We start from the raw sequence: 11373 nt of genomic DNA on the forward strand, positions 1-11373 counted from the left end.
TAGAGTGTGAAGATATTTTCCATCCGGTTAACATTCCTGCAGAAAACAGGGTCAAATGGGGAATTGCTCACATTCGTGGACAGGCCAAGACATGGATCAGTAGCTCGGACATTTACTTACAAAGGCTAACATGGCAGCAACTCAGTCAGGTTCTCCTCGATAGATTCCCTGACAATGTTGCAACAGATCCTATGGACCAACTTTAGATCCTGAAGCAACTAAATTCAGTGAATGCTTACATTGACACCTTGTTATCACCAGATTTTGGCCAAATCAGGAGGTGGGCCGTAAGGGAGATGGGCTTGGAAGATTACACGTGAAAGATCTCTGAAGCGGCCTTGCACGAAGAGTTTGGGCTAGATTGCCCGTGTATCTGTATTATAGTAGATCGCATCTTAGATTAAAAGTTAGAGTTTGTCTCGTGCACGGTGGGGATTATTCCCACGTTAGAAAGTCCCCTGGACTATAAATATGTATCTAGGGTTTATGAAATAAACAACAACCAACGTTCAACCACAAATCAATCTCGGCGCATCGCCAACTCCTTCGTCTTGAGGGTTTCTACCGGTAAGCATCATGCTGCCTAGATCGCAAGAATGCTGCCTAGATCGCATCTTGCGATCTAGGCAGCACAAGCTTTATGTTGTTCATGCGTTGCTCGTACTGAAGCCTTTTTGATGGCGAGCAACGTAGTTATCATATATGTGTTAGGGTTAGCATAATTCTTCGAATCATATGCTGTCGTAGTGCAACCCTTGCATATCTAGCCGCCCTTACACCTATCTTAGGTGTAGGGGCGGCACCCCGCTTGATCTTTATTTAGTAGATCCGATCCGTTACGGTTGCTCCTTGTTCTACAAGGATTAGTTTAATATCTGCAATAGTTAGGCCTTACAAAGGGTTGGAGGATCCAGCGGCACGTAGGGTGTCGTTCGCTAGTCCTAGACAGGATGTTCCGGGGATCAACTTCGTGTTGGTTTTTAGGCCTTGTCTAGGATCGGCTTACGATCACCGTGCGTGGCCGCGAGGCCCAATCGTGAGTAGGATGATCCGATTATGCGGTGAAAACCCTAAATCGTCGTAGATCGCATTAGCTTTATTTTGATCAAGCAGGACCACCATATATTCGTGCACCTCGTACGAATCATGGGTGGATCGGCTCCTTGAGCCGATTCACAGGATAACCTGAGAGCCGATCGAGGCTCGTATTTAATGTTTACGTGTATGCCATGCAGGAAACTAAGCGAGGCATCTCCATCACCTTCCTGACCAGGTATAGGTCAGGTGGCACGCCCTTGCATCAGCATCGGACGTGTGTACCAGAGGCTTTGCGGGCCGTCGCTCGGAGGGACAGGGCCAGCCGCAGCCCTAAGTTGTTCCCGGCTCTACTGTGTTGCCCGTCGCTGCTCGCCGGTGGGTTTCGACCGCAACACATTCTGGCACGCCCGGTGGGACAAGCTTCGTCATCAACCACATCGCCATCTACATCTGAGATGGCGGACGGCACTCCAGTCACGTACGAGGATCTGACCGACGAGCTCAAGAAGAAGTATGACGAGGTCAAAGCTATCCTCGAGGCCGATCTCATCGGCTCTTTTCACAGAACCCGTTCACATGGCATCAGGTGGAAGTTGTTCTCGCCTGATGGTGCACTTGATGGGATAGACCTCTCTGCCCCGTCAGAAGAACGCACCAGGTCCCTATGTCAGGAGATCAACTACCTGGTGGCTCACTCGCTGCACCGCCACTCTGAGAACCTGGTGAACACTTTGGAGCGTGTCGCTCTTCGGGTGATCCAGGAGATCATGAGGCACCAGTACTCTCCGTCAGGACCAGCTCTCGGGACACACCAAGGAGAGATGCCACTCCAGTCCCGTCCACCGCTGCCATTTGCGTTGGCAGCACCAGAAGTGCCGAATTCACCGGCATTCGTCGTCTACAAGATCGGTGGTGACCCTAGTGACTGCCAGTTCTTGCATGAGGCGCCTAAGGAGATCCCTCACGGGTACATGTGCACATACGTGCCAGATTGCGGTAACTGGGCGCTCACAAACCAGGCCGCAACATCAGGGACTTCTGGGAAAGCAGGAGGAACGTCAGCGATAGATCTCGAGAAGCAGACGTGGCTAACTAAATATGCCACCCCGACGAACCTCCAGAACACAGCTCCTGCAGTTGGCTCAGAGCTGGAAAAGCAAGCATGGCTGGCTAAGTACGCCACCCCGGCGAATCTTCAGAGTTCGACTCCTGCAGCCAGCACCGCGGATCAGATCAGCACGATCCTGAGGGACCAGTTCGGCATGGTGCCGAAAAGGAGGACAATCGGCTATTCCAAGCCGTACCCCGATGAATACGAGTTGGTCCCGCTACCACCCAAGTATCGGCTCCCTGACTTCTCCAAGTTCAGTGGATCAGATGGTTCCAGCTCCATCGAGCATGTGAGCTGATATTTGGCACAGCTAGGAACGGCCTCAGCGTCGGATCCACTACGCGTGAGGTTCTTCGCACAGTCCCTCACGGGATCGGCTTTCGGGTGGTACACTTCGTTGCCACCAGACTCGATCCGGACTTGGAAGCAGTTGGAAGAACAGTTCCACATGCAGTTTCACTCAGAAGCTTCCGAGTCTGGCCTTGCCGATCTAGCACAGATACGTCAGAAGCGTGGAGAAACTGTGGTAGAATACATCCAGCGCTTCAGAAATCTAAGGAACCGATGCTATTCGGCTCGTGTGACTGAAAAAGAAGCAGTCGAATTGGCAGTGGTGGGCCTTGCCTCACAAATCAAGGACATGGCCTCCCAAGCAGACTATCCTTCGCTAGCGCACATGGTTCAGAAACTATCAGCATATGAACAGCGCCACCCGGACTTGTACCAGGACAAATTCAAGCGTGCAGTAGTCCTGGTCGAAGCAGAGGAAGACGAAGTTTCTGCGGGAGATCAAGAGGTAGCAGTGGCTGAATGGACTCGGGGGGCAACCCCCGTGTCCTGCAAATGGGTTAAGCCACCAGGTCCGCCCAGAGGGTTTGATTTTGACGTGACCAAAACTGAGCAAATCTTCGACCTCCTACTCAAGGAGAAGCAATTGAAGATACCCGAAGGTCTCAAATTCCCCACGGTACAGGAGCTGAACGGAAAGCCATACTGCAAATGGCATAATTCGCTCTCCCATGCCACCAACGACTGCAGGGTGTGGCGTCAGCAGATCCAAATGGCGATAGAACAAGGACGTTTGATTTTCAACCAGTACGCCATGAAGGTCGACACCCACCCCTTTCCCGCCGTTAACATGGTGGAATGCACTTACCCTGAAGGTTGCCAGCCAGGATCCTCGTTCAGTATCAACATGGTAGGAACTGTGCACCACTCTGGCAAGGATGGAGACGAGGGCAGCTGCTCTCGTAGCAAGGACACAGAGGAGGCCGCTCCACGCGATCGGCTCCGTCACGATGGCAAGCGTTACGTCACAGAGGGAGAAGTGAAGAACATAAGATATCAGCGACCCCTCTCTGATCACCTCCTCAACAAGTATGTGAGTCAGTATGACCAGCGCCGACGATCCAGCGATGATGATGAAAGAGATCATCTGGCCAGAGAAGCCAGAAGACATCGTCGGCATGACCGCGATGAGGAGGAGTACGAGCGCCGTGCCAAGGAAAAGTCAAGGGAGCAAGGCGACGAAGATAGGCATTGGGACTGCCCCTTCTTCAGACACTGCTGGGATTCAGGAATGAGCCGATTGCCCACAATCGGCAATTGCCCAGAATGCAACCTGAAAAAGAAGGAGGCGGCCAACGTGTCCGTGTTTAAACGTCTAGGGCCTCTCCCACCACAAGGCAAACACGCTGAGTCCCCTCGGCTGGAAGATCTCGAGGATTCAGAAGACGAGGGAGAAGAAGAAGAAGACAGGTACCACCGGCCAAGTTGGTGCCCTGATGGACTCAGCCGTTCTCAAAAGCGTAGGGTTCAGCGATTGCGCGGCTTGGAAGAAGCCGAAAGGTTATATCTGCACACGCTAAGAAAGGCGCGGCCTGATCTGGCCGCGAGGATTCAGCGAACCCTGGATGAGGAGGGTCGACCACAAAAGATGGTGTGGCGCCCCAAGCAAAGGAAAGCCGATGATGAAACATCGGCTGGCACAAATATGGTGCTCATCCTTCCAATAGAGTTTAGTGCTCCAGGATTAAACGATGCACTCAAGGTGGACGACAGCGAGCGCATCGACATGACGAAGGATGAGGTTGGGCTGGTCTTATCCACCGGCCTGACCATATAGCAAGAACAAACCAATGAGCAAGCGTGGCGAGGCCGGTCCTTGGGATCGGCCCCCAAAGATCTATGAAGGAAAATTACAGGACCTTCATTGAGCGCTTCGATCAATATGGAGGCCGATTCCAGCAATCGGCCAAAATTATCCTCACCACATAGTCTGCTTGTGTTCAACATCGATCTACTGGGCAGCGGTTTTACGTCGGCTGATGAGTCAGGGAAAATCAACATTGGTCTTACCGGAGCCGACGTACAAAATACAATGCCTTGGCTAACCACAAAGCCGATATCTGCAGTCACCTGGCAGATTCGGCTCGGGGGGCACCTAGTCAGATGAACATGTGTGCAGTAAAAGTAAAACATTGGGGGCCGATTAGAAGTAAAATCGGGGCCGATTAGAAGTAAAATCGGCCAGTAAAAAAAAAAAAGTTTTCAGCATCACGACATACAGCCGATGCAAGGGCATCGACTTTAGAACTAAGAAGCGAAGCCGATGCGCAACCATCGACTCTAGTACAATTACACAAGACCTACCGGCTATGTGCTCAAGGCCCAGATTTTCGCCAAGATGGTTTTCAGTTCAGCTTCAAGGGCTTCTGTTTCCTTGAAGGGAATGTACAATGAGAGCAGCCTCGGCTGCAATGAGCCGATAACCCTTTGCGCCAGTTAAGCTGTTGGTGTTTCATCTACAACATCGGCGTGCAGTGGAAGAAAGCTGATCAAGGGAGGCAAGTTTGGCCGACTCTTCATGATGGCTGTCTTGGATTCCCAGATTACCTGAGGTCAAAGCCTTTTTTGACCTGTGCATCCTCGCCGGTATTCTCGCCTTGATTAAGGCTCGGGGGGCAACTAACTTGGTAGGTGCTCTGTTTTTTGGAGCCGATTGGAGTTGCATCGGCTGACCCTGCATCGTAATCTTCTCCGAAAGCAGTGAGGTGTTGCGAAAGAAGACTGCTAAAGCTATGGAGAGGAGCCGGAAAAGGAAACCGTCGGCTTTTACGGGGTTTGGACCGTCCTGTTGCTGCGAGGAAAGGAAAGAGACTGGATTCTCAAAATAGCCGATGAATAGTCATCGGCTATGGGATTGCGAAATTTTATGGTCAGGTATCAAATCGCAGTCTGAATTTGAGAAGTGCTTGACTGACGGTCTAAGCGATATTTGAGTCCGGCTTCATGGGCGTCTAAGGAAAAAGAATCCGATACGTTGCTATCGGTCTTGGTGTGGCAAGCGGAAGGATTGGAATTGGATTAATTGAAAGATGAATTGGAAGAACAATTTTCATTAATTCAAAGGAGCGGCTTTACAGGAAAGAGCCAATGGCTCTCAAAAGGGGGATCTGGTGCCTAGTGCACTGCTACTACTAGTCCTACTCTACTAGTTGTCGCTGTCCTCATCGTCGCCGTCATCGATGTCGTCGGCGCTGCTCCCAGGAAGTTCCTCGTCGCTGCTGCCCCAGCCCTCGGCCGGAGCTTCGTCTTCCTCGTCATCATCATCATCCTCGCTGTTCGCCCAAGAGCGGAAGCGCTTTGTCGGCGGGTACCCGATGGAGGAGGAGGATTCATCCTCCTCCTCCTCCTCCTCCTCCTCCTCCTCGTCATCATCATCGTCTTCGCTGTCTGCCCAAGCGCGGAATCGCTTTGCCGGCAGAAGCTTAGCGGGGGAGGAGGGGCCGCCCTCCTCCTTTTCCTCTTCTTCCTCTACTTCTTCTTCCCCCTTCCCGTTGGAGGAGGTGGGGTTCACCCAGGGATGAAGGTCGTCTTCGCTTTCGCTTATCAGCTCCCCTTCGATGAGGAACTTGAGGTCGTCTTCCCCATCGGTCAGAGGCAGGTCGCCGTCTGGTCCGTGATCGGAGTTCCACTCCGGCTCGCTCGAGGAAAAAGATTGGAGGGAGAGGCCGGAGGAGACGGAGGAAGAGGAAGACATTGCTACAGGGGAAGAGGGTTTTTTGGTGCCGATAGCTAAAACAGAGGAAGGGGATGAAGAGGGCTAATCGATCGGCACGGTTAAATAATGAGGAGCCTGGTGGAGATTTAATGCCATTGCAGTTTCCGAGGAGGTGATGCTAAAGCTATCGAATTTTGCAGAGAAGCTGAGAAGACAGGGCATCATGATGAAGGATACTGCAACGGTTCTGCTCTGCCACGACATGACCCTTCGAAGGAAAAAAACAGAGTGGTTTTGAAATTATCATTACCAAAACCAGGGGGGCATGTGTTATCACCAGATTTTGGCCAAATCAGGAGGTGGGCCGTAAGGGAGATGGGCTTGGAAGATTGCACGTGAAAGATCTCTGAAGCGGCCTTGCACGAAGAGTTTGGGCTAGATTGCCCGTGTATCTGTATTATAGTAGATCGCATCTTAGATTAAAAGTTAGAGTTTGTCTCGTACACGGTGGGGATTATTCCCACGTTAGAAAGTCCCCTGGACTATAAATATGTATCTAGGGTTTATGAAATAAACAACAACCAACGTTCAACCACAAATCAATCTCGGCGCATCGCCAACTCCTTCGTCTCGAGGGTTTCTACCGGTAAGCATCATGCTGCCTAGATCGCATCTTGCGATCTAGGCAGCACAAGCTTTATGTTGTTCATGCGTTGCTCGTACTGAAGCCTTTTTGATGGCGAGCAACGTAGTTATCATAGATGTGTTAGGGTTAGCATAATTCTTCGAATCATATGCTGTCGTAGTGCAACCCTTGCATATCTAGCCGCCCTTACACCTATCTTAGGTGTAGGGGCGGCACCCCGCTTGATTTTATTTAGTAGATCCGATCCGTTACGGTTGCTCCTTGTTCTACAAGGATTAGTTTAATATCTGCAATAGTTAGGCCTTACAAAGGGTTGGAGGATCCAGCGGCACGTAGGGTGTCGTTCGCTAGTCTTAGACAGGATGTTCCGGGGATCAACTTCGTGTTGGTTTTTAGGCCTTGTCTAGGATCGGCTTACGATCACCGTGCGTGGCCGCGAGGCCCAATCGTGAGTAGGATGATCCGATTATGCGGTGAAAACCCTAAATCGTCGTAGATCGCATTAGCTTTATTTTGATCAAGCAGGACCACCATATATTCGTGCACCTCGTACGAATCATGGGTGGATCGGCTCCTTGAGCCGATTCACAGGATAACCTGAGAGCCGATCGAGGCTCGTATTTAATGTTTACGTGTATGCCATGCAGGAAACTAAGCGAGGCATCTCCATCACCTTCCTGACCAGGTATAGGTCAGGTGGCACGCCCTTGCATCAGCATCGGACGTGTGTACCAGAGGCTTTGCGGGCCGTCGCTCGGAGGGACCAGGGCCAGCCGCAGCCCTAAGTTATTCCCGGCTCTACTGTGTTGCCCGTCGCTGCTCGCCGGTGGGTTTCGACCGCAACACACCTATGAAGTGTGGATGACACAAATGAAAAGGGAAAGAAGCTATCTGCCACGGGATTTCTTTGTAGAGCGATTCATCAGTGGTTTGAAGGATAGCATCAAACATACAGTACAGTGCTAAAAACCTGACACTTTGCTAGCAGCTTACTAGTATGCTCGTCAATATGAGAAGGCCTATCTCTCCAACAACAAAAAAGACAATCATACCACAAGCAATACCACGAGCCTATCCACAGCAGCAACAACAGCCTATCCGACTAATACAAGCTAGAGAAGTAAAAAACAGAGCACCTGTGGACAGAATCCAACGAGAACCAAGGAAATGTTGGTATTGTCCCGACAACTAGTTTTTAGGACACAAATGTTAGCCAATGCAACGAGCCTTGAATGCAATAGAGATGCAGGGAAATGATGATGAACGGGACAGACCTGCAAAAGTGCTAGTGGAGCAACAAGTGCCACTCAATGACCCTCCTTTACATGACCAACAAGCAAATGTACAAGAGGCACAGCCAGACCAACTGATGAATATTTCAGTGGCTGCTTAGAATGGCTGTCCTAGTAACTCCACAATATCACTACTCCTCCAGTTCAGCAAGACATCAACTATTTCCTTGACAGATACTGGAAGTACTAATACTTTCATGGACCTTGCTTTTGCCAAGAAACACAACATTCCTCTGACACCAAGTAAACAACAATTAGTGACTGTGGCTGGTGGAGGAACCCTTGTTTCTAACGCTGTATCATATGATTGCAAATTCAACATACAAGGACACCAGTTACCACTAATTTCCGCATCCTGCAATTACAAGGCTCAGATGTCATCTTGGGAGTTAATTGGTTCAAAGAGCATAATCCAATTATATTTGACTTCCTGGCTCGACAGTTAACAATTGGGATAGGAGACAAGTTACTAACATTGTCTGATCACTTGTTTCCCAAACAGAAGCTACTCATTTCTTCTTACAAATGCAACAAACTGCTGTCAAAAGGAGCTTCTGGATATATATTGGTACATTCAGTTACAGAGACTGAAACAACTAACAACTTGGTGCAACACAATTTGTCCTCCGAAATCCATAACCTATTGCTACAATTCCAAGACATTTTCCAGAAACCAATGGGATTACCTCCTCACAGATCTTCTGAGCACCAAATCCCCCTGTTTCCTCATGCCAAACCACCAAACATACGCCCATACAGAATGTCCCACAGTCAGAAGAATGCAGTGGAATTATTGATCAGAGAAATACTGAAAGATAATGAAATCAGACTGAGTACAAGCCCATATTCCTATCCAGCTATTTTAGTAAGGAAAAAGGACAAATCCTGGCGATTATGTGTGGATTTCAGGGCCCTAAATGAGATGAAAATTAAAAATAAATTCCCTATGCCAGTCATTGAGGACTTACTGGATGAACTCCATGGAGCAATAATTTTCTCCAAACTGGATTTGAGATCTGGGTATCACCAAATTCGCATGAAGGAAGAGGATATCCATAAAACTGCATTCTCTACCCACCTGTGACACTATGAATACTTGGTGATGCCTTTTGGCCTATGCAATGCTCCAGCAACATTCCAGGAATTAATGAACACTCTCTTTGCCAAGTATTTGAGGAAATTTGTTTTGGTTTTCTTTGATGATATCCTAGTCTATAGCAAATCAGTGGAAGAACACCAAGCTCACCTCAAAGAAATACTCTCTGTATTGAGGACACGCCAGCTAAAGGCAAAGCTCTCCAAGTGCCAGTTTGAGCAGCCACAAATTGAATATTTGGGTCACATAATCTCTGGACATGGAGTGGCAACAGATCCTGCAAAAATTGAGGATATTGTCAATTGGAAAATTCCTCAAACAATCCCACAGCTGCGTGGCTTCTTGGGATTAACTGGTTACTACAGAAGATTTATTCCCAAGTATGCTTATATCTACCAACCTCTCCACAAGGCCCTCAAGAAAAATTCCTTCCAGTGGAATACTGAACAACATGATGCTTTTGACAAATTAAAAGCAGTAATGTCACAACCTCCACTGCTTGCCCTACCAGATTTCTCTATTTCCTTTGCCATTGAAACCGATGCCCGTGACACTGGAATTGGAGCAGTCCTGATGCAGCAGTCCAGACCTCTGGCTTACTTCAGCAAATCCTTGGGGCCAGGCAATGCCGCCAAATCCATTTATGAGAAGGAAGCAATGGCAATTCTGGAAGCCTTGCGCAAATGGAGGCATTACTTTTTATGCAACAAGCTCATCATAAGGACTGACCAAAGGAGCCTAAAATATATTGCTAATCAAAAGCTACTGGAAGGAATAAAACACAAGTTAATGTTGAAACTACTGGAGTTTGATTTCACTATCCAATAGAAGAAAGGCAGTGAAAACTCTGTTGTAGATGCACTCTCCAGGAAATATCAGCCAATTGACCAACAACAAGACACTGTGCTAATAGACAATACCTGTAACACTCTGTCAGTGTCAGTTCCTTCATGGACATATGAGATCACAAATTCCTATGTTGGTGATCCAGAATGCACAAAATTGCTAAAAGAACTGGTTGTTGACCCTACTAGCCATGTGAATTACACTGTACACTCTAGAGTGCTAAGATATAAGGGCAGAATATATATTGGAAATTCCTCTGACCTCAAGCACAAGATATTTGCTTCTTTCCACTCATCTGTCTTTGGTGGACACTCTGGCATTATAGTAACATACCAGAAATTGAAGCATGCCTTCTTTTGGCCCAAGATGAAGCAATTCTTGATAGCACAAATTGTTGCATGTCCTGTCTGCCAAATTTCAAAAACTGAAAAACTACAGTACCCTGGCCTGCTGGAACCCCTACCCATTCGCAAGGCTAAATGGTCAGAAATCAGTATGGATTTTGGGGAAGGCCTCCCCAAGTCAAAGGGCAAGGATGTCATATTAGTGGTGGTCGACAGATTAACCAAATATGCTCACTTTTTCCCTCTATCACATCCTTACACTGTCCAGAAAGTAGCCGACCTGTTCATCAACAATATCATCAAGCTGCATGGTCCACCTACAATAATCACTACTGATAGAGACATGATTTTCTTAAGCAAGGCCTGGAATGAAATCTTCTCTGCTATGAAGATATCGTTGCACTTTTCTACTGCCTACCACCCTGAAACAGACAGCCAAACTGAAAGGGTAAACCAGTGCCTCGAACAATACTTGTGTTGCATGGTTTTTGATGAACCAAAGAAGTGGTGTGACTGGCTCCCAACTGCTGAATTCTAGTATAACAACAGCCACCATACTGCAATCACAATGTCGCCGTTTGAAGCACTGTATGAATATGCCCCACCACTCTTGACAGAACTTCCAGCACTGGACACTCTCTCTGCTGAAGCACAGGCAACACTGGCAGAAAAAGAACAGATGATTTCCATCTTACAGAGGAATCTAGCAAAGACACAAAAGAAAATGAAGCAATTTGCTGATACAAAGAGAACTCCAAGAACCTTTGCTCTAGGAGATATGGTCTACCTCAAGATGCAACCTCATCGTGAGCATGCTTTGGGCAAAGGAAATCCACTCAAACTAGCATCCAAGTGGTATGGCCCCTTCAAGATTACTCAACTGGTGGGCAAACGAGCATATAAACTACAGCTTCCGGAAGGAACACTGCTGCACAATGTTTTCCATGTGAATCATTTGAAGAAACAGATTGGCGACACGGTGGTTCCAAGCCCTGGA

Source organism: Lolium perenne, chromosome 6 (genome assembly GCF_019359855.2).
Source record: "Lolium perenne isolate Kyuss_39 chromosome 6, Kyuss_2.0, whole genome shotgun sequence".
In the NCBI taxonomy this organism is placed as follows: domain Eukaryota; kingdom Viridiplantae; phylum Streptophyta; class Magnoliopsida; order Poales; family Poaceae; genus Lolium; species Lolium perenne.